The following is a 24,790-nucleotide window of genomic DNA, read 5'->3' on the forward strand; positions in this document are numbered from 1 at the left end:
ATCTCCTGACTACAACATAAACCAAAATGAACGATGAACTGGTTCTTTGGGAGGAATAAGGATGTCATGTGAGCTGTTGCACTTGCATCGGATGGCAACTGAAAATCTCCCTATCTCACAAAAAGAAAGTCATTCGTGATCTGCCACCCCAAACATTACCAGATTCCAGGCCTGACTCAAAGGAAATGCTCCACAGCCAAATGGCTATAGAAAAGCAGAGTAAATTCCTATGGCTGCATCCACTGGTCAGCTGGCAATGAAGGAAAACCTCTCAAAATATTCCCTAGAGTGAATACAGTGCTTTTCAGAAAAAGACCAAGAGGGTTTAATTCATTTAGATTTATTCAAACTAAGAAACAAAATAGCTAACAAAGGGCTTGTACACAATGGATTCATTTGCAACCTCAAGTCACACTCTGTAAAGAAATTCCAAAAGAATTAGATTTAGAAATTGTCTTTTATTTTTTTTTTAGGTTATCTAATCATCAAGGTTGTTGGACAAATATAAAAGGAGTATTTTAAATGCAGGCAATAGCTCACAAAATTACCCACAATTAAGGGATGACTGCATATCAATCAAGAGATCAAAAAGATATGAAGACAAAGACTTCTTTAAAACAAATGTTATTTTCAACAGCAATTCCCGACTGAATATTTAATCACAATATTTTAAAGCAATTAGTGCATTGTCACAGTACTGTTAGGTCACCACAAATAAAGTAACGTGAATTCATTGTGGTATTGTGTGAATAATGCGAGCAGCCAGGAAACGGAACAATCCATTGATTTAGATCTCATTCTGCTCTAATGTGGTTTTTATGCTGAAACCCCAGGCCTTGATGGATAGCCATTACCAGGCGTTTCTTCACCTCTGCAATATTTGAGCTTAGCGCTTTATTTGTGTGTCTTGTTTAAAGCCCCGCTAGTCAGAACAAGTTTTTCTCTCCATTTAAGGATGGGCTGCATATGCATGTGTTTGTTTATCCCCTTACGGAGGACAAGAAAGCCCTCAAGATGTCAATTGCCTGTTGTTAGATTCATACGGAGACGTGCGTGCTCTGAACACAGGACATTATCGCAGTTGGACACAAAAGCCTGTTGTCAATGACGCGAGAGAAGAGAAACAAAGAGAATATGTTTAGTTCATCAAAAAGATGAAAGTTTCCATGTGGTTAATGTGTGTTCTGTGTGTTGCTGCTAAAGCCAAGCAAACTCGGAGAGCATAACAAAGCTGTAATAAAAATGAAACCTTTGGTGAAACCAGGTCAAAGATTATGATCTTTATTGAATTTTCTTTCTCATTTAAACTCTGTATCAAGAGATCTCAGGAGTACAGCAATATGAGTGCTTTTCCATTTGCAATTTTTTTTTAATTAAACACTCAGTCTGGTTGTAATTTATATTACAGAAGACTAATAATTCCTTTGCTATATAAGAAAACTGAACTCAGCATATCTTTACTTTCCATAAATTTTCTGCTGCCCTTTTCTAAAGGAAGAATTTTGAAGGTAGAGTCCTATAAAATTATTAAATTGATCAAAAAGTAAGATTTAATATAGGCAGCTGAGAAAATCAGAAGTTTGCACAATGGATCACCTCTGATTTTTTTCCCTGACTTTTAAAGGACATAAATCTTTTGTGAGTGTGCTGTGTGCCTTTATGGTAACTTCCTGCCCAAATTTTTTTTCAGTATCTTGACTGATTCAAAAAACATTTGATAGTGGAATAGAATAATTTTCAAGAAGTTTCTGAAAATAAGTATCTGAAGAGGGAGGAGTGAGGCTTACATTAGTGACCTCCCTGAGTAAAAGGCTTCGGTGCGACCTAACTGAATTAGTAGATGCCAGCAACAGCCCCAGGCTGACATAATGCTTATGGAATTGCTTGTTTTTATCAAGTGGTTTTTGCTTTTTGCATTTCTCAGGTGGTGGTTTGTTGTCGTTTTTTTTCTATTAGAGGAAAAGAAAGATACATGGCGAACCCTGCACTATTGTATCTCATGGAAGCAGTACATTTAGTTCTTTGCTTTCAGTGAAATTACATGACTATAAGCAAGTATGCAATCTAGACTACAGTTTTCAGTGGATCTCGTTAAGCTTTTAAATGAAGCTTTGGCAATTTTTTGAAGGAGTTTTGCCTTTGTACAGAGACAAGTTTCAAGCAACTAAGGGGACACTAGGATTACTTTGTTACATGATTATTAGTATCCACAGATCTCTCCCTTTAGACGTTAAAGTTTATTTTGATGTATGAATGTCATGTGAATGAGAAGAAAATGCATACATCTATTTTTTCTTCAGCATTAAAACTTGTGTAATTGTTTGGAAGAAACTATTACATGTGAAGACTTAGTATAGATAAGCTAAGCAGATGAGTGGGATTTTCTTGTAGATAAATGTATTGGTAAGAATACATGCCCTTTCTTAAAATGTCACTTTTATTTCATGTGCAATATCTTGTCTAATTTCTTCCTTTTTTTTTTCCTTATTATTATTAAGAAAAATCCATCTCCAGCAACTGAGCCTCACACACATTTTCTAGTGAGAAGATCAGGTGAAGACATCACTACAGAAAGAGGTTACTGTCGCGTGGATCGAGTGCTATTATTGTACAAGGCCATGAGAATTACTTAAATAATCTTAACATGCTTGTTTGTGAAAAATGGGAACCGGTTTATGGAAGAATGAATCTGGCAGTGACGTGCCTCAGAACTGGTGCTAGTGTACAGATCACCTCCCTGTTGCTGTAACTTACCCATGTTTCTGTACTTTATTTCTATGTACATGGAAACACAGGGGATGAAGCTGGAGGGAAAAGGGAAATATCACAGAACCTATCAATGTCCGGTAAGATTGAGTGTGTCCCTGGATTGCTGCTATTGAAACCTGGCTCTCTGTGTCACAGTGGTTACCTGAGTGTTTCATCGCAATACACAAGTGAAGGAGATGCTATGATTTTGTGTCTTAAAAAATCCATATCCTTGTGTATACTTGAAAAGGCTTTAAGGAGATAAAAAATCCTGATTATGAAATGCACATTATAAATATATGATATTTGTTAGGATACCCAGTACTTTATTTTTAGAGTATTGTTCTTTCAAAGTGAAAGTTCAGAAGTATTGGGAACCTATCTGTTTAAATCCTCCCATGTCTCAGATACACCATACCAAAAAAAGCCTAGCCCTGTAGTGCCTGTATTTAAGAGATGATACTTCACTTCTTCCTTTGAAAATTTCCTTGCAGCTAATATTAGACAACCATTTCTAAAGTGCCTGTTCAGGAGAATGACCCAGAGTTTCCCACTGCAGCCCAGCTCTGAGGCAGGCTAGTGCAGCCTCCCAGCATTTACAAAGAGCTTGATTTTTCCCTGTGCTACCTACCTTTGTCTAACGGTCAGGTAGGTAGGATATTCCTCTAGAAAGAAATAGACCTCCAGCTTGATTGCACCAAAGGCAGATGGGGTATGCAATGGTGACAGCCCCAGAATTTGCCAGGGGTGGATGAGCCCTCCCTCTTGGAGCAGACTGGGTGCGATGGGGCACTCACCACAAAAAGAGACAGGAGGAGAGCCTGCCTCGGGACGTTAACGCTCACCTTATGGTCTTAGCACTTAACTGGGAGGAAGAATCACTGAGCTTTCATATCCAGCTCCCTGCAACGATCTCTCCCTTACATGAAATTTCTGTTGGATAAGAAGTCCGGAGAGCAAAATCCAGAACCTGGTTGCTGCCTCCCATTTTCCCTCCACAAGAAATACCTGTTTGAGATGCAAATGCAGCAGACTTGCTTAAAGCAACCCGTTCGGTCCATTCTAAAGATCAGCAAATTAAGACCCCGCTGAAGTACTCGGCATTGCTTGCCTGGTGTCAGCAGGATCACAGCTTGATTTGCTATGCAGCTACAGCCAGAAGGATGCAGACAGCAATGGCTGCGTACATGAAGTTACAATCACAACCACAGCTTTCGGTTTATGCAGTGGTAAATACAACAGAGATAGGGTAACCGGTCATGTTTTTGCTGTCCTTATTCTCCCATATTTTATCTTTAACATGCATTCAAATCCCAGAAATACCTTTTTTTTTTCATTTGGATTAATTTATTAATGTAATTCTGTAGTTCACCGATTATTTTTTATCTCAGACACTTTATTGTGTGTCTGTTACAGTTCTGGGCTGAATTTAAAATCCATGCTGTTACACTGACCATTAGTTTACTTTGGATACATGATAGAATTCTTTTGTAAAAGTGTTAAAATATGACAAATACGGCAGACTCATGTGTTGTCAACATATGCAGGCAATTTGCTTCCCACTGCATTTTCCCAAGTTTTAACTCTGTTACAGTCTTAAATAATATAAGAGGTGCAGCGATTTCTATTATCACAGACAACAGAAGGGTACTGATATGACATCTTGCTATGCAATGACATACTATATTAGAGAGGTGTCATGTTTTTATATTCAGATTCAGGTAACATCTGGGACTTCACGTTTTTTCTCTTTCTTTCCAAATTCTCTTCAAACTAGATACTCTGCAATGCAAAATGTGCCTTGTATTTAATTTAAGTATTTGTACAGTATCTTGCAGCTAATTGTGTGAGCTTCACAGTGTGATAATTTCAAAGACAAGTGTGGAATGAGGTGAGACAATTTTAAAATTTGTAAATTGTTTTGCAAGAACAGAGGTCCAAAGTGGAGTAGAGTAAGCTGGAAATACTTGCCATCAAAACATGTAATAAAGCCCACTTGATAAATACAGTTGGCAGCAAGAATAGTCTGATTCAAGCAGACAAGAAACTTTCTTAAAACTAAGAATACCAGCGCTTTCAGCATCTAGTTGGAATTTATAGGACCTTCATATACTTTTACTGGGAGATTCCAACCCTTCTCTGCTCTCACTGAAATGCATGAAACAACCAAGGTTTCAAGAGGTAAAAAGATGAAATACCAGCTAGGGAGATCTTTAAAAAATGTATCCAATTGTAAACAGAATTGTCATTCATTTTCCCACAGAGCTGTGAGAATATTCAATAAGAACAATTCACTTTATTCACGTCACTCTAAATCTACGATGCAGAAAACCCAAATGGAAGCCATGAACATTTGCCTACAGAAATCTGCTCCTGCGACCAGCACTGGAAAGTCTTTCACACTTGGTTTTCTCATCCAGCGCTAAGTGTATGTGTAAACAATATTACTAGAGGAACTTGTAGCAGCTGTCGAAAGTTTGGATTCGTGTATAAATGCAAATTTATCCAACTCTCGCTCCTTTGCGGAAAGGCAAGATGGGAAAGAAAGCGATGGGGCAGGATTCGGGAGTAAGTGATTACTTCCAGGATGGCTCTGAAGGAGCGGTCTGATGAAGACCTCTCAGACCAGACTTCTGACCCTTCTGTTTCCCAGACTTCTGAATTTGGTGAGGGGCGCTGCCAGCGCACCCCTTGTGCAGGCCCTTGCAGGCCCAGGCTGCCATGTTGGCTGGGGGCACCCACATCAGCTGTCTGGGAGGCGGCCATCTTGACAGAAGTAGCCCGTGCCCTGCTTACAGTGGCTCTATAAACAGAACAAGTACAGCCCCAGGACTGAATTTTTAACCCCAGGTTGTGTGTGTGAAGCTTTTCCTCCTCCCACTGTATGCCGTCTTCCTTCCTTTCAGTCAGTGGGAGAGAATAAGGACCCCCCGAGGGCATACGGCCTGCGGGCCTGGGTGCCCCGCGAACCTGGTGGGCAGCCCAGGGAGCTGCGGGTTGTGCATTCGCCCCCACGGTCCCTCACCGGTGGAGCACGAGGGTGGTCGGCTGCTGCTTCCACTTAAGCCGTAGGCTTCCAGGCGAAGACCTCTGCATCCCTGACTGAACCCGGAATCCCTAAGTAGGTTTCACCCCTTTCTCTTGTCGACTGTTCTTCATTGCCATCTTTTTTTGGGAGATTATGAAGACGGACATAAGACTGTGTTTTAATTCCAAATGTTGAGATGGGTTGTGCTCTGCCTTCTCATCTTTAAACCGCTACTTTTCTCCTTACACAAAGGGTAAAAAAGAGTGATCCATAACTAGCAATCTCTTTTATAACAATTTATAGCATTTATTGTCTCTAGTGTTGCACAGAATATATTTTAAAAACCGGAAGTCAACACATACAACAAAGTGCATTACATACTTAAGAAATCTGCCTTAAATAATAACTCTTTTCTTGCATATTTCTCTATGAAGATTGGTCACACAGGTTTGTTGTGTGCTTCTGTCCAGAAGTCATAATGATCCTCATATTAAGAAAGGGTTTCCCCCCTCCCCCTTTTTTCAGTAGTTCTAGAAGTAGGAAAACTGAAGTATAAATGGCACTTATTTTAGCTTTAATTTGTCTCAAGTGAGCAAAAGAAGCTTGAAATGTATTAAGCATTTCATCATTTGTGTGACTTCAGTTATGTTCTCATAAAACCAAGACAAAATGCCTCTGGATTTTAGTAAATTAAAAATCACATTACAAGTCTGCTTCTTATTCAAACAAACAATTATTATTTCTAACCTTTGCTGGATATTGCTTACACATGTATTTATGTATTTCAATGATTGAAAAATACTCTTAGCTGTTTAAGTAGTTGTTGATCGTAACTGTGATGAACTGTCAACTAGCTTAATCCGCATCTAACTCAATATATCTTTTTTTTTTTTCTGTCCCAATGGGAAATATGTTATCCAATCATAGCTGTAGTGTTTGTTGTTTAGGTTTTTTTTTTTGTGTTTGGGTTTTTTTTCTTCATTTTAACCCACAATTGCAGTAAGAACAGAACTTACTTATAGAAGACCTCCAGAGCTGTCGGCACTGAACCTCAGTAAGCTCCTGTCGCTCTCCGAGCAGGGCAGAGGTTGAGACCGTGAGGGTGGCTTAATGGAAGGATATGGCTCGCCTCAGTTTCTGCTGTACAGACTCTGTTGGTACTTCATCACTTTCTTGACTTTTTTTGACAAATTTGACTTCAAAGTGTAGTTCCAGTCTGGAAAAGCAGTTCTGTAGAAATAGCATCATAATGTTCTGCACTTATTGTCTTTGAATCGGTTCCAAACCGAAAGTGCTTGTTTTAACTGGGAGAAAACCAAGACTCTTTTTCAGCTTTGACTCCTTCAAACGCAATCTGATCTCAAAAGTCAAGTCAGATAACATCATCTTTTTCCCATTAAAAGCCACAAAAAAGATTATATCTTTTGTTCCCACTATTCCTTCAGCTTAATAAAATTGTATTCGCATAACCGCTTGGTCTCTCAGTGAGAACCAGGCAAATAACTTGTGGTTGCCCAGCTAATAAGAAGTCACAAGTCAGCTGTTTCAGAGGGGTCAGTTTTTCAGGGCCAGTAAGAATAAAAGGTGTTAGACACTTATTTTCTTCACTGAAGGGAGCAGAAGTGACATTGTATGCACATGGGGAGAAGACATGTTGTTTTTTTACTGTTCTGAATAGAACTGCTCTTTAAAATACACACTGGGTAAAAACAGCTTTCGAGAAGCCCTGTTGTTATTGTGCACATGGAATAGGATTTTTTTAATGGGAGTTTTGAGTCCTGATCAGTTGGAATCAGAATTATTCAGGGCTGATAATGCTTGCAATTTGATTTTAAGTTGAAGTTTCTTAGAGATCTAGCTGCTGAAACAAAAAAAAAAAAAAAAAAAGCAAGATAGTTATGATTGTCTTAAAAAAAAAGAGGTTTGAAACTCACCAACTAACACAGAAAAACCTAAAGATGTAGCACAAGTGTACCCCATGGGACTGGTGGCTGGAGGCAGAGAATGAGACATATTTTTCCTTTTAAACTGCATGGTTCCTGAAGTATTTGGTTCATTTGGAGACCTGCCTCATGACTTTTAATGTTTAGGACTGACACTATTCCTCCTGAGCACAGGAGAGGAGGACAGGTTTTGCTGAGGTAGTGAGGGTCCTCAGGAAACCAAGCTGTGGCTGAAACAGCTGTTGGCACAGAGCCCTGGGCTGGAGCCATGCTTCTTTTATTGATGTGAGTTGCCAACAGCCACCAAAGAGTTCTAACACTCCATTTTGCTAGAGTACAGTTAATAACCCAGAAAAAGTAATGCTATGAAAGAGAAAAATCAGATATGTTAGGTGACACATAAAACAAACACTTAAACCCCTACCGTCCACAGACACTATGTTCTATGTGTGCTGGTCCTTTCCTCATGCTTTCCTATCTGAAAACTATCAGTACCGTTCTGAAGTAAATCTTCACTGTTCTTTCAGTGCTCCAGAAAACTCTTCTCCTTTCCTTTTCTTGGCTGGTGTTTGCTCCTGATGCCAGAAAGCTCCCCAGGCATCTCTCCCACTTGCTGGGGCAGCTTCTCTTCACTCAAGCTCCTTGCTTCTGCCCAGGAATATTTGCACAGCCAGAATGGTGTAAACAATAGTCCTACTTCCCAGCTTGCTGGCCATACCCTCTTTAATAGTATTTTTCTTGCACTGTAGTCCGTTAATAGCTTAAATGTATCATATAATACATGGAAGCAATGGGCACAGTTGAGACATTTTTTCCCATGATAAAAAGTTAAAATATCACCTTAAAATATTCCTTCAGAATCTTCTCTTTCTGAGATGAATATTTTGAACACAAAACTCAGAAGCAGTCCCAAGTTAACGTGGGCTACGTTTGTACATCTCTACAACTGTCCTTTCCTTTTTGGATCTCATACCTTAGTATTTCCAATCAAGTATTAAGTAAAAAGGAATATGTATCAATGCCTAATGCTTCAAGGTACCTATAATTACTAAAACAAAAAACCCATGTATTTATGCTTTTTGACATCAATTATTCTAATGTGAATTATTATAACAATTATTCTGTAAATTATATGCAATTTGCAATGATTGCTTTGAAAATGAAAGGTAAGAGCACATTAGCATCCTATCAGTAATATGTTAGATGATAATGTGTGTTAACACTGAGATCTATGGAATTCTTTGCATTAAAAGGTATAAAGAAAGAATTCCAAGCTAGAACCTTTAGAAAAAGATCTGAATTAATATTTTATTTGTTTTTTGTTATTGTTGCCCACGTGATTTACTTTCAAATTAATTCCACAACACATGGTCAATGAGAATATATACTATCTACTGCAGAATAACCTATATCTTTTATGCAGGGGCTGTCAATATTTAATGAGGCTCAGCTGTGAAGTTCAAATCTTCAGCTGCTTCCAAACTTTTTCAAACTTTAAATTCATGTTTTTAGTGAGGGAACTGACAATGGTGTTTCAAACTGAGAGACTTTTCTTCCCCTTAATGCTCATAGACTTCATATCTGGTGTTTCAAACTCCACTTTGCAAGCTAAAATTAAATGTAGTAAGTAGCCTGTGAGATTTTACATTTGTGATAGACATATTTGCAAGATCTATATGAAATGTTGGGTTCTGCAATAAAGCATCTGTCTGGGGTTCTGCAATAAATAGTCCCACAACTAAGAATGCAAAATATCTCCCAACTTGACGCAAACCATCATAATCATTAGTCAATACTGATCTTTATTATTATATTTACACAATTTTAGTTTGTTTGCAAAAATAGGCTTTAAAAATGAAAGGAGATCCCTTTCAAAGTTCTGTTTAAAAAGCAGGTAAGTGAATAGGTCTTATAGATTTTTATTTTTTTTTGATGCAAAGTGAAGATGACATTGTCTTCCCATTTCTAGTTCAAAAACCTTTTCTTTGTGGGGGGAATGATATTGTAAATGTGGTGTAGAATGAAATACTTTTTAAGTGACCGCATTTGGGATGTCATACTCTAGACACGACACGAAATGGTAAATATAGAATCTTAATTACTATTGCGCTACACCTCCCCACACTAATCCCTATTATTGCCTCTGGCTCTTTTTTTCACTAATAATTTATTCAAGGATAGTAATAGGGACATAACTGAGTAATTGCTCATCTGACATAAACAAGATTGCTACTCATGTTTGTTTTCCAATCCATCAGCTGCACTATCATCACTACTTGATTTTGATTTCACCCTACTTTTGTCAAACTTAGGTCTGGTTAGCACCTGCACATTTTACTTTGTGAAGTACAGATACTTCCTTAAATCTGTTTTGCTGGACTATGGCTTCAGCCTGTGTGTTTTTCATTAATGCTATTTATTCAAGGTTTACAGAATTGTAATAAAATACAATGAAAAAAAGTGAAACAATCAATACTTTTATGAAATAAATCTGTAATGGAACATGAGTGGTTTTTCCAAGTTACCTGTACTTGCTCTATCATGCTGGACAGATGCCTGTCTAACATGAGCAGTCAAAACCTGCCAGCAATGGAAAGTTCACAGGATTGATTCCTTGGTGAATCAATCTTCTGAGTAGAAAATCTTTCTAAAAACTAACCTAAATCTCTCTTGTCACCAATTATGTCTCGTCCTTTTCTCACAGATATGGAGACCAGACTACCCCTTAGTTTCCCCAGCTTCTTACAAATTTGATGAATGTCATTCTCCAACCCCTCATTTTTCTCTTGCAGAATAAATAGAAAAAAAATTTCTCAAACTTTCCTTAGAAGCTGCATTTTCAGACCAGCCCTCAGCCTTCTTGATCTGCTCTTGACCTCCCCTCAAATTAGCACACGTCTACCTGGAAGCGTGGTGCCCAAAATTGGACATAAGATTTCAGCTGCAGTCCTACCAATGCTGAACGAAAGAGAAAGTTTACCTTCTGTATCATCTGTACAAAATATACTCTTGCTTGTATGCCCCAGATTGATTTTTACCCTTTTTGCAATAACACCATATTGTTAATACTGATTTTCACAGAGTGACCAGATACCTTTCTGCAGAACAACTACTTCATTCCTTTTGCAGAGTCTTGCATTCACACGGTTGATTGCTCCTTCTAAGCATGGAACTTGGCACCCGTCCTTACACTGGCCTTCCATATCCTTTCTTTAGACCATTTACACAGCTAATCCTGTTGTCCATCAGCTCTCTGACGAGTTATTAGAAAGTGTATGGTAGGTTAGCAAGCTATTGCACAGAAAGAAGGCAGATCCCCTCATTCCTTCAGTGAACGGCGCATTCCTCTTCCGAAAGCCAGGCATGTACACAGAGAGAAGAAGCCTAATCAAGACTAATGCTGGTAGAAGGTAAAGAGGGGGAAAGTTTCTTTTTCATTAAAGACTGTATATCCATTGATATAGTAAATCAGAAACAGCAAGAAAAATTGTCTTCCCTAAGCAGGTCCTCTTTATTCCAAAAAACCTACTCCCTTGTAAAGGAGGAAAAGGAGAAATTGATAAATATCGGAAGACAAGCCTCAGGAGTCTGTTATCCTTCAAATGACACCAAAAAGAGAAGTTAGAAATCATGTGCAAACAATTCCACCTCAGAATGACGTGTAGCTCTCAGAGACTCTATCTCAAAAAAATTTTCTCCTTTAATTCGTTTCCAGACTACAGCAAGTCAGATGTGCAGATAGGAATGGGGGGATTCTGGCAGGGCACTTTGTTTTCATTCTGTTCCCATTAACTCAGGAGGTGAAATCCCAGCCTGCTGGAAGCCAGGCGAGATTTGCAATAGATTTCAACAGAACCAAATAGCCTGAGCTCTGTTGCCGGCAGCCCTGCTGACCCCCCAAACTGCCCCTTCTATACATTACAGACAAAAGACACAATCAGTCCCATGGCACAAGCTCGACAGGAAAGACTGTTTTGGGTTTTTTCAATCTTCAGCACCTCAAGTACATGTCTCTAAAACTTGATCTGACTAGTTACATTTTTAAATGATACCAAACACTATTATGTGTTACTTATTTTCGTTGGTTACAGCAATGCTCAGACTGAAGGATAAATGAAGTTCCTGCCTCAGACTGTATAAGGTTATAGTCTCAGGCTTGTGAAGATCAAAAATGTATTTCACTTCTGAGAGCAGAGAGCCACTGAGGTGATTGAGACTCCTGACAAGGTTTAACATTCAACGCAGTTTTGTAAGTTTTTGCAGAACTGGGGCATGAACTGAAACAAAAGGAAAGGGGTACAATGGGCAAGAATAAAGACTGGGTGGTTAAAGAATTTAGAAGATTTTATGGGTAACAAGATATGTACATGCTCTAAACTATAATGATCTATTTTCAGCTCTTAAGAACAGCAGGTTGCTTTTTATCTTTGCGTCCCTTCCTCTGTAGATCAGCAGTACCTTTTACTCGGCTGAATACACAGAGGTGCTATCTGTGTCCAAGCAGAGGGGTTAGGGAGAGCTCTGGCTTCATTTGTTGTCCTTTGTACTTCTTTTCACAGACTACAAAGAGCTGTCTCAGTGTATTTTTGGCATTACTGTGTCTATATGTCCTATGTGTATCTTTTGGTCTTCCAGTGAGTACTGAAGATGACACCCATGATGGTCCTTTTTTGAAACTGGGGGGGGAAGTGAGACATTTGGAGCTGAAAAACTTCCTCTAATGTGGTTTTGAACATAGTCAGAGGATAGTTAATACTTTAAAATTTTATAGAAAATAAACCTTGAATGTAGGCTCCTGTGAACAAAATGCTTCAAAGACAAACACAGTTTGCAAGCAATTCAAAGTCTAAAATACATTTATATAAAGACTGAAATATTCTGAGATCTTACCATTAATTTACAGACAACAGAAAAGACAAAATTCTCCAAATAAATTGTAGCACATAATTTGTGCTCTTTTAGTATAAGCTTGGCATAGAGAAAATACTCAAGAGTGCTGGCATTTTTCAGTAGCAGTAACTGCTGTGCTAAAACGGTTTAGTGTTTCTTTTCTTCACATTTAATTGTGAGTTAAATGACTAATTAAAAATAGAGGCTAATATTGATATTTCTTTTTGTTGTATTAAAACATCCATCTTTCATCATATTCTACCTTTGCAGGCTCAGGAAGAAAATATGTGTGCAAAATTCAGATCTGTTTGGAAGGTAAATGTATTTGAAGTTTGTTTTCTTATAATTTATTTTGCACAGTTTGATGGTTTCATGTCAAATTAAGCCTATGGAAGCCTCTAATGCTCTGTAACATCTCACAAGTAATGAACTGTATCACAATTCCTAATGTGGTCCTGACTGATTCAGAATGTTGACTCCTTCCTGGCAATTTTGAAATGTCTATTTAGTAAAAGATTCATGGTGTGGTGATATTTATCCTCAGAGAAACATGATACAGTTTAATAGAATTTATTGCATATAGCTGTTACGGGTTAGACTTCAGGGTATTTGCTTCAGCTTGTGTGATTTAAGATCTAGTGTTAGTGGACTTGCTAGTGGGCAGGATTGGGTGATGGTATTAAAAGAGTAACAGATGACATTTAATACACATTTTAATTTTGTTAGTCCTATGTTCTGTCACAGCAAGCATAGAAAACTGCCTTTATGCTTATGTTGCCCTATATCAGCTAAACTTTAATCGCTGCATTATTCAAAATAGAATTCTGTCAATTAATTTGACAAACTAATGAAAAATAATTGGCTCATTAATGTTTTTCAACACAGATTTCTTGTTACTGATGATACAGTAAAATAACACTTAAGTTACTATTAAACCCGAGTTTAACGTAGATGATGATTTGTCCAGTACCAGTATGAAAATAAGCAACCTATACTTATCTTTCCACAAAGAAATGTTTGCTTGAAATCCATGTATTGAATAAAATTGCATATGCAGTTAAATTGTGTGTGCTAAGAAATTATATTCACAATCTGAGGGCTCCCACCCCACATCTAATCCTTTCCAAGCCCCCTCAAATTGGGATTTAATCTATAGTGTACTGCAAGAGAGAATTTGCTGTGATTTCTTTCTGTTCTTCACTAGGTTTTTCTTCTTTTCAATTCACAACTCTCCTACCACGTTTTTTTCCAAGGCCCCCACCAGACTGCTGTGAGATTCTTACGTTATTTCAGCGCAGAACAGCATGCCATTTACACTGCTCTTGGACTGTATTGTGTGCTTCCTAGAGCACGGACAAATTGCATACTTTCCAGAAGTACTTTGTTTCAGGTTTTATTGTGTTTACAAGCCCATTCAGCAAAGTGCTGGACTTTATCATCATGCAGGGCTGGTTTTTTTCCTCCTCTGTGTGTTTAAAGTCCTGCAAGCTCTCTAGTGAGACATGCTGGAACAAACTGATAAATTAAGTTGTAAGTTCCAGAGACTGAATGCTTTGCAGGGTTTTGAAAAAAATACAGACTAAAGACTGACCTAATAAGGAAAATGTTTAAATACCTCATTAAAATCAGCTACCGTCCTGCGGGACTGGAAAGTGGCAAATATGTCTCTATCTTGAAACCATGTGGATGCCATCCAAGACAGAGCAGATCACTGAACCATACTTTGGAATCAGTTAAATTGGCTGAAATAAATAAAAAGGCTAATTATCACCCACCTGCTGGAACAAAACATGGTACAGGTGGAGCAAATAGCAGTGGGTGCCTTTTCCTGCCTACTAGAATTAGAGCATTTCCATACAGAAATGTGAGGATTTCTTTCTTTGAGGTTGTCAATATGGTTATTGGAAATTACCTTTGCATTTAAAATCTATCAACACATTAAGTATATTAAGAAAAGTACATATTAATTATATTTACAAAAATGTAGGTAATCTAACCTGCAACTGGAAAGTATCAAACTGGTGCACACTGCCATAAAGCTGTTCTAGCATCTGGTGCCTTCCCATCAATTGTTTTATGCTAAATAATAATAATAATAATAATAATAATAATAATAATAATAATAGCACAAAAGATAGGGTGACTTGGGAACAGGGATCAAAATCTGGCACTTACCCATGCCTGAAAAGCAGCCAAGTTGTTGAAATCTTTATCCTCTATGAATGTCAAATAATTTTCCATGTTGTGGCAGATACAGTAGGGTAGAAAAGAGATGTAAACATTCACAATTCAGCATATAATTGAACCCCTTAAATGAAAGAATTTATGGGGAAAAGTCCTCATACTTTATTTGGAAACATCTGTCCTTAACTGCTAGTAAAGACAGGATACTGAGCTGAACAGACCACTGAGCTGATCAAGCACGAACAGATCTATATTACTATATTCCACTGTATTTTTTGATAATTGCCACATGCTGGTGCTCAAGAAAGAAATATAATAGAGTGACAGTGCTAATAAGAGGTTTCAGTTGTACTTGTGGTATTTTATGCATATTCTTAAGCCTAGAAGTAGTATTAGTCTGATTTTAAAATTTAGGCTAAGTTAGGGCTCTCATTTCCTCATTTGGATGCTCATATCAAGAGAGAACAGTAACTGAGAAAGATGAATGCTTCAAGTAATGCATATGCCAAATGTAATAGAAAGAATAAATTATTCTAATGCTTCTGTTTGCTGGACAATCCAAGCATTGTAGGACATTCTCCTGATACTGGCGCAATTTTTCCTATTTATGGTAGGCAGCCTGAAACAGAGACTGAAGTGTACCTGTGTGTCATCTTCATAAGACATAATTTTGTGATATTGTAATGAGTACTGCTGGAATGGAGAATAAAAAACTGAATTCAGAAGTCCCTTGTCATTATTTTTCATTAGCTGTATTTCTACATAAAATCATTAAAATGGTTCATCACTGGGAAATGGGCACTCTTTTGTTGGAACAGAATATTGTAATAATAAAAGGCATATCAATTGTGTTAGAAGTTAACAACCAATTTGCCAGATGTCTGCAATGATAACACTTCATGAGCAGGGAGTTCATCTCAGTGGTGTGATACCAATATTAGTATTAATATCAGGTTTTGAATGATGGGTAATTTGTATCTATTAGTCAAAAAGAAGCTGTGTATTTTCTGAATTATTATTATCAGGCACAACTTCTAAATTACATTGCTTCATTTAAAACTGTAGATAGTTTTTGAGAAACATAATTCAGTAGATATTTAGTTTGGTTTATAGGAGGCTCCTATACTGTTAAAACTTAAATGTTTCACTCAGATATTATTAGTATTTCCACAAAAGGCTCCAGAAGCACAAAGAGCCATAATAGGAACAGGTTGCCACAGGAGTATATTGGCAACATATCCAGTGAGAGCTCAGGGATATAATCTGCAAAACACACAACTGAATCTAAAAAAAGGTAAATTAAATGTTTCCCATAACAATCCCCAAACAGCCCGCATCCCGAATTGTAACAAACGTAGCGTAAGCGAGAAAAACAGAGATATGCACAATGGCTGTAACAAAGACAGTTGTTATCGAACATGGCAAATCTTGGAAGTGTTTTGGAAACAATGCAAGACGTCTGGCAAAGCCAGTGAAGAATAAAGCGAAGTCACAGGGAGGTGGTGGAAGTAGCTAACGGTGCAGGTGGGATCATGGGACAGCCCAGACCAAACAGTTGGGATGTTGTGCATTCCAGAAGCCTGGAAATTTGTATCCTAAAATATGCTACAAAGTCTCAGAGGAAGAATATTTAGTTAATTAGAAAGCAGTTAGAGAGAGAATAGAAATGAAGAAGTCTTATGTCACTCCAGAGTGATCCCTTTTTATGGAAGTAGTATGGAGTGGAGGTTGGGACATGTCATTCTGTCCCCCTCAGTGAAAAGAGACATAGAGAAAATAAAAACTTTTGAAAGGTGACGTCCAGCGTGCATGGAAACAGTTAGGAGCCTCTTAAACAGAAATGTTACCTGTAACTTTCCCCTTCTCATTATAGGTTCCCATGCGTCAGTCTGTGAGGGAATGATTTAGCTCCAAAGTATGCTTTCCATGATTCCTCTTCATATTGGGACCAGTTTACCCAGTATCAAGCTCTCACTGGCTCTCCTACTGTAGCCATGTGTAGCCTTTGAGGTCAGTATGAGGCAAGAAATGCCAGTAAAACAAAGAAAATGCAATTATGCACCTTATATTTTGTAACATGCATCTGAGGACAGCCAGGGAATGTGAAGTGAAATAGAAACTTCCTGCTCTGTTGGATGGATGACAGGATATAGATGGGTAATAGGTACTTCCTTTGCAAAAAGGTACCAAAGCAATGTTTCAAAGCAGATCACATGCCATAGGTGACGTTCCTCTTTGCCCATTTAATGTGGGATAGAATACACTTATTTGGTTCACCCCTGAAGCAACCCAGCCTGTGTTGCACTGTAAATAAATCACGTTACCCAGAAATAACTGCAAAACAGTGCTTGGAGACTTTCCACCAGAGGAATTAGAGGGGTTAACATCTGAAGAGGAAGGTTTGGAAGCGTGACTGTAGAGTTAAGCTGGTCATAGAACTACTAGATGCTAGTCAAGACTTCTGCAACAGACTGTAGAAAATAGCAGTATTTCACCATCACTAGTCATATGATTGTAACCTAGGACAAATATAGATTCATAGCAGTTCTCCCAATGATTTTCATCCTTCTCCTTATTTTTGCCTTGGCATTTCTCAGAGCATCTCCCTTTCTATATAGTATTTAGCACAGAGCTACTAAGGCTCGAATCTATCTACCTCCCTGCTCTTCTTCTAGGCAGAAGAAGCCTGAAGCCTTTTTTGCCCCCAAGAGGATCATGAAGGCCTGAAGTATTTCTGTGGATGTCTGCTTATTGCACAGGTCACTGCCTTTTCCCTCCGGGTAGCCTAGAGGGAACCTGCATGCACCTTGTCATCCTGCAAATAAAGGAGTGTTCATGTTCTTCAGCCATTGCTGGAAATCAATTTAGTGAGCACAGTGGGGCAAAGAAACAAAAGCACTTGAGGGGGAAAAAAAGAGAAAAAAACCCCAAACCCACCAGAGATAAAAATGGGTTCTGTTCTCGGAGACAAAGAAAAGCTTTTCTTTGAGAAGCTTCTGTCTTTAATCAGCTCTTGGGTTGGCTGTTTTTTTTCTTTTTCTCCCATGCCAAATAGATTTAGCCTGTTAGTGGCAGATTAAATTGGCTGTATGTTTCTTGCCCTACGAAGCTGCCACTGTTGTTATAATGGCCCACAGGTGAATAAGCTTCATTCCAATTTGTTTGCTAGATGCAGCATCCTCTGAGGAAACAATTCTGAGATTGCATGCACTTTGTAAAGCCAGTGGATTGACTTCAGATGACAGCTCCTGGGTGAACTGATTGCCTACACGTGAGATGAGCAAAAGGGTCTAGCTCCCTGCCCCTTGGGTCCTTTCTAAATATTTCTCTGCTGATATTGCAGAGTTAGAAGCAACAGGTCAGCTAATTGAGAAAGTCTAAATAACAACCTGTCACTTAGAAAAAAGCACATGCTTCAATTCACAGGGGGTAACAACACTCATAAACTGAATCTCCAACAAAGAGTACAATTCTGAAGATCGGCAGGGAAAACAGACAAAAGTCACATATTAAAAGAAAGAGGGCTTGTTTTTGCAGGCTTTACTTTTATTAGGGGACATTAACATAGTAATGCACTTGACTTTGCATTTGACAAACAACCTGCTTCATTTTCATGGAATGGTGAGGCTGGATGTGAGCTCTGGAGATCACCTGGTCCAGCCCCTCTGCTCAGAGATGAATCCTTTGGAGCAGGCTGCTTAAGATGGTGTCTGGGCAACCTGTGCCAGTGTTCAACCACTATATGAGTGAAACAGTTTCTTCTTATGTTTAAATGGAATTTCCTGTATTTCAGTTTGTGCCCATTGCCTCTTGTCCTGTCACTGGGCACCACTGTAGTCTGGTTGTGTCCTATGTACTTGCCTCCATCAGGAATTTACACACATTGATAAGATCCCCCTGAGCCTTCTCTTCTCCAGGCTGAACACTCCCAGCTCTCTCAGCCTCTCCTCATAGGAGAGATGCTCCAGTCCCTTAATCATGCTTGCGGCCCTTGACTGGACTCTCTCCAGTAGTTCCATGTCTCTTGTGTACTGGGGAGCCCAGGACTCGACCCAGCACTCCAGATGTGTCTCACCAGGGCTGACGAGAGCAGAAGGACCACCTCCTTCAACCTGCTGGCAACGTTCCTCCTAAGGGAGTCCAGGAGGCTGTTGGGCTTCTTTGCCCCTAGGGCACACTGCTGGCTTGTGGTCAACTTGGTGTCCACGAGGAATCCCAGGGCTTTTTCTTCAAAGTTGCTTTCAAGCCTTCCTGCCCCCAGACTGTTCTGGTACCTGGGATTATTCCTGTTCAGGTGCAGGGCTTTGTACTTCTCCTTGATGAACTTCATGAGGTTCCTGTAAGCCCATTTCTCCAGCCTGTCGAGGTCCCTCTGGATGGCAACACGACCCTCTGGCATATCTGTCGCTCCTCCCAGTTTTGTATAACCTGCAAACTTGCTGAGGGTGTGGTGTACTCTCTCCCATCATCCAGGTGATTAAGGAAAATGCTGAAAGTGATTGGCCCCAGTATTGACTCCTCGGGTATGTTTTGTGTGAAGGAAATCAACTTAAAAGCTGTAGAATCTTCAGTTAAGCTGTTTTATACATAGAGGTTTGTCTCATAAAATACTGTAAGTTTATACAAAATAATTATTTTCCTGTTCAATATCAAAATTCCCATGTTCAATACTCAGCCTTTTAGTGGAACGAAACACTTCACCCCAAAATTCTGGCCAGCTCTCTTCTTCAGTAAAATGTTTGAACTTTTTCTTGGAGACAGGGTGGAGGAGGAGGATGGGGAAAGAATAGCAATATGAAGTTTTACAGCCACACAGTTATTTTAAATGGGATTTTATCTGAAGATTTTGTGAAATTTTTGTGTCAGTTCAAAGTAAAGAGCTACAGATAAAGAAACAAAGAACTTACAAGCAGTGTGTCAAGGTGACAGTCTGAATAACTCCTTTTTTTTTTCCTAAAAATGTTTGCAGAATTTATTTTTATTAGTGTCAAGAGGGAAAACAGTTGTTAAAAACCTCAAAATTTGTTGTGAAATGGAATTTTCATTCTCTGGTCAGTTCTATACTGAGAAAAGAAATTATGAAAAAGCTCCTTGATTACAAATCACCGATCAGTAATTGTGGGCATTGCTTTACTCAGAAGAGATCTCTTTATGTAGGCTAGCAATAAAGGACTGAGATTTAGAGACAAAAATAGTGATGCAAACAAAACTGTCTTTATCCAAAGAGTGACAGTCCATTGAAAGGGTCATTTCAATTTCAGGTTACTCTTATTTCATGACAATCACCATCTCTTTAATAAAAATTGAAGACTGCAGCAAGTCAAGTTTCATTTTTATTGCTCCATGTAAATATATTGAAAAAATGCCAGTATAAACAATTGTAAGACAGAACCACCCATACAAACCCTGTTTTGTTTCTCCTCTGAAGACAGGCTATCATTAAGTCACAATTTGTAGTAATCATCTTTTACATTTAGTGCCAATCTTTGCAAGATACTTGAAATAACTTGTAGAAGCTAATGCTCAGCAGTTTCCACAGGCAATCATTTTAACAGAAATCAGTAGGTTAAAAGGAATTGTCAGAATCAGAGGGGTGATTAGTGTGGCACTGTTTTAAAACTGGTGATTGAAGAGGTTTGTCATATCTAAGCCTTGTAGATATCTCCAGATAATTTTGGATATGTCAGGTACACATTGGATGTTTGGCAAGACCAAATCTTGATATTGCTACATCCAATTGTGGCATTATAGAATCAGTCAGGAAGGAGTAACTAAAAGTATAATTTCACCTTGGGACTACTTTTGACTGATACATTTAAAAACTAAGGACTGAATTAATTTAGTACCATCCGATACAATTTCCAGGAAGTATGTTATACTGTTGGCTATGGACTTTTTTTACTTAGTCATACAATAGTCACAATACATCCAATAGTAGAGTAGTTTCTCTCTCATTGCATTGTCAATAGGTTTTCTCAGGGGTTTAGCAAACAGCCTGTAAGTTTGTCTGGTCTGACCCTTATGCACCTTGATGGTAGAACAATGCAATCTTTCCAATTGCATAAGCTTTTAGGCCCCATTTTGCAACCATTTTATGGTGCATATTATGCACAATGCTAAGAGTAAAACTTCTCATTTTAGTAAACATTTGTGGCATTGAATTTATAGCTTTCTCTATCAGAAATCCTAATTTAGTTCAGCTCTATGTTTGTCAAAGCCACAGTATTTTGAAACATATTTGCAGAGATAAGAGTCAATATTTTCCTCCTAGTGGCATCTATTCCGTCCATGTGAGGAAATAGAGTGTAACATTTCACAGCTGAAAGAGAAGCAATACCACCAAATAGAAAATAAGCAACTTAATGTGCTGTGCAGTAGTTTTCATTGTTAAATGTGAAACTTCGTATGATCTAAGAGAATGTGGAGGGGAAAGTGAGTAATGTCAAAATGAATGGGACCCAAGCCTCTTAAAGACAAATGCCTCTACCTGAATCACTAAATTTGTGATTAAATATTCAAATCAAAGTTGCTCTATGGGCACGGTGAACTTTTTCCTTTTTTCTGAGGGAATTTCAAGCGTTTTGTTTAATAATTTTTTGAAGACTTCACTGCTCACCTTGGATGGAGAAGAAAGCTGAGATGATGAGCAGGCTTTATAACCTGTAATAACTGGAGATAGATGTGAACCCATCTACAAAAATGTTTTACTGTTTTTAATGATGAGACACATTCAGTACATTTCTTTTTCTCCTATTTTGTGGGATAGGTGGTTCATGAAAGCAATTACCACAGTAGTACTGATGGCTGAAAAAGGTAGATTTTTTTAAAAAATGAGATCTATGCCTCAGTTCCTAAAGAATATTCAGGATCAATGACTTTTTATTTGTGTGGATAGCTGTCTTTTAGGGTTTGGCTCAGAGATACAGATTTGTTTCATACTAATTCCCACATAACCTTTGGACGCTAAAAGCTTTTGGCTACTGCTTACTTGAGGGGAGGTAATAAACTTTGGGGAAGGACGTGTCACTCCAGGTACACTGTCTTGGCAGAAGATAATTTTTTGTCCTAAACACAAACAAATTGTAGAGGCAGAAGTAGGATGAAAACACGTGACTCCCCCAGACACTCAGCAGAAACTCTCTGTAGCTTTGAAAATCAGCTCACGCAAAGTTAACTATGTCTAAGGTACCTTAGAGGAGATGTCCATAATTTAAACACCCAAATGTTTATTTGTAATTTTTTGCAGCTCAGCACCTCCAGTTGTGCAAACAAGCTGTGCATAAATAAATCATCTGGCTGTGGCCCTAGGGAGAGGAGTGGAGAATGGCAAGTAGGCTTGCGAGGCCAGCATTCACTGGTGATGAAGCTGGCCCCCTTTGTTTAAAAAGCCTCCACTCTGTTCAAACTCAGTGATGGCAAGTAGATAGTTGTTATTTGTCAGTGCAGAGTGAACAGTTATAATTGTGTTATTGCTCTTTCCTCAATTTCCTTCCTAAGTAATAATTTTGGCAACTGTGTGGGGAAATGTTTTTTTGCAGACTTGAAAACACCGTTACAGATGAAAGCATCTTGCATTTATTCCAGCGGTGACAGTAAGAAAAAGATGGCTTGCTTCCAAACAATTTGCCAAACATAACACATTTGATTTGTCCCATCTTTTTCTCTTTCCCCTCTTCTTCTTTTTGTAATCACAGCACTTCATCCCTGCAGACTCCTCCACCTAATGTTGTTGGATGATCTTTGTCAGCAATGCTTTGTGAGATAAGATTCTGTGAGCCTGCCTTTTGCACAATAGCTCAGGCATGCTTTTCTAAAAATACTGTTCTACCTTTTAGGTATCTTACATTCACTGTTGAATTCGCTCTTGGACTGATTCTTAGCAATGCCTGGTCCCCAAAATATTGATGAATACATTTAATTTTTCTCTCGGAAAAATTGTGCTCGGTGGCACAGATTAGCTGTGTAAATTTAGGCATATGTGAGGTTATGTAAAATGAGGCATGGGCATATGTTTGCAGGACTGGAGCTCTGGTTTGTGCTAGAGGCATGATATGAATAAGATTCAAAATCTGGACAGTTATAATTACACACAAAGCCAGGGCTTATTAGGGTACAGGATGTATTTTTCTACTAGTCAGATATGTGAGACATATCTTAAGTGTAGTAAACTAGAACTGGGAAAAGCAATGACCATTCCTTTTTTGTCCTAGGAAGAATGCTTTCTTATCTTGAAGAAAATTGTAGGTCATGCTCATTAAGAAAAAAACATGATGTGTCTGTGCATATCAATATAAACCTACCATTTCAGCTGAGCATCAATAAAATTTCCCCCCCTTTTTTTTTCCTTACAAAATAAAGTTATAATTCTTTGGGGTTTTGTGCTTGTTGAAATCTAATAAATATCCTATCAAACTCATAAGCAAGTGTACATTTTTCTACTAGTTCCATGGTGACAGGCAGCAGTAAAAGAGAGAGTAAGCAGAATACTTTGTGCTTTTGGGCCACCAGCAAGTCGTTGGGAGGTCAGGTATTGAACATGGCTATGGTAATTCTAAACCAGCCCTGTGAGCCATCAAATCACATCAAACTCAGCTATACAGAAAAAGCCTAAAGGTATGTGTGACATTTTCGTTCTCTACCGACTAAATCCTCACACATATCAGCCTGTCAAAGCAGGGAACAATTGGGGATTATCTTCTAATAGGTACACCTGCACCCACAGAACTGAGAACAAAGGGAATAGTTTACTTTTTGATTTTGGTATATTGATTGATATTTTTTTTCCTCTATATTCCTTCCTCACTTCATCAGAACTGTAGGTTTTTGGGGCATTAGTGGATACACAGTTGGGTTTTTTTTTTTTGATGGGGTGGGAGGGGAAGGGAGAAGGACATTTTTTCCCCACCAATAACCTGTCCACAGCACAGACAGCACAGTACAGTCATTCCAAGGCGTGACTCATAGGACTGTCTCTCCCTACAGTTTAACCAGGGAAAAGCATGTTCTTTCAGGCTCAAGCCCGTTTGGAAAATGTAAGGTCTCTAGACCGAGGACCTGTCAGTGTCAACAACATGCTTCCAGAAAGTCATTAGAAACATATTCCTGTTCTTAACAACAAATTTCTGTTGGCAAAAGTAGTTAGAGTGGGACTGGACTCAAGACTGGAGCCTATCCCAATGTATTTGTAATTGAAAAACGGCACTTGATGTCCTGTGGGTTTAAAGAGCGGCAGAGTTCAGCATGGCCTTCCTTCGATTTGCAGTCTACTTGGGAAAGCTGCAAAGACCAGAAAGAAACAATGACATTAAAACTAAGGTAACACCAACTAGAGAGTGAAAAGAAAGAATAATATAGGCACAAGTATAGTTAAAAGACAGAAAAAGGCAGCAAATGGAGTACTTAAAAAAATCTGCATGTTACAGTAACTTTGTTTGCTGTTCCTAGCTCTCCTTTTACCTTTTTGAAGATTTCTTTTCCCACGGCTGCGACCTTCTGTAGTATACAGCAGAACCTACTACAGACACCCTTCGTTGCTAATATGGCCTGATTAGCAGATGGATTCCAAGCTGGTGCCAAAATCTATCTGTACGTCAAAGCATCAGGCATAAGGTATTTGATATGGCTTGTGGTGGACTGGATCTCTGTGGTAGGAGACAAACATTTCCCATGCAATGTACCTTCCTGACAGTATCACTTTACAGCAGTCAATGCATAATGTGGCCATATGTTGTGTCTTACTGAATCAAGGTAAATTGGAATGCAACATGCAGCAATCATAATTTTGCATTTAACAGGTACAATATAGATAAAATTGCTACCAGCTTACACTCAAGCATGAAGTGTAGATATGCCAAGTTGAGTCAAACTGTGAGAGACAAGACAAACATTCATGAGTTTCAGAGATTTTAATGTCTTGCCTATTTCATCTGCTGAGAACAACAACAAAAAGGTCCTAGAGCAGATTTCTAAACTTCTCAAATTTTACAGGATCATAATA

Source organism: Accipiter gentilis, chromosome 34 (genome assembly GCF_929443795.1).
Source record: "Accipiter gentilis chromosome 34, bAccGen1.1, whole genome shotgun sequence".
Classification (NCBI taxonomy): Eukaryota; Metazoa; Chordata; class Aves; order Accipitriformes; family Accipitridae; genus Astur; species Astur gentilis.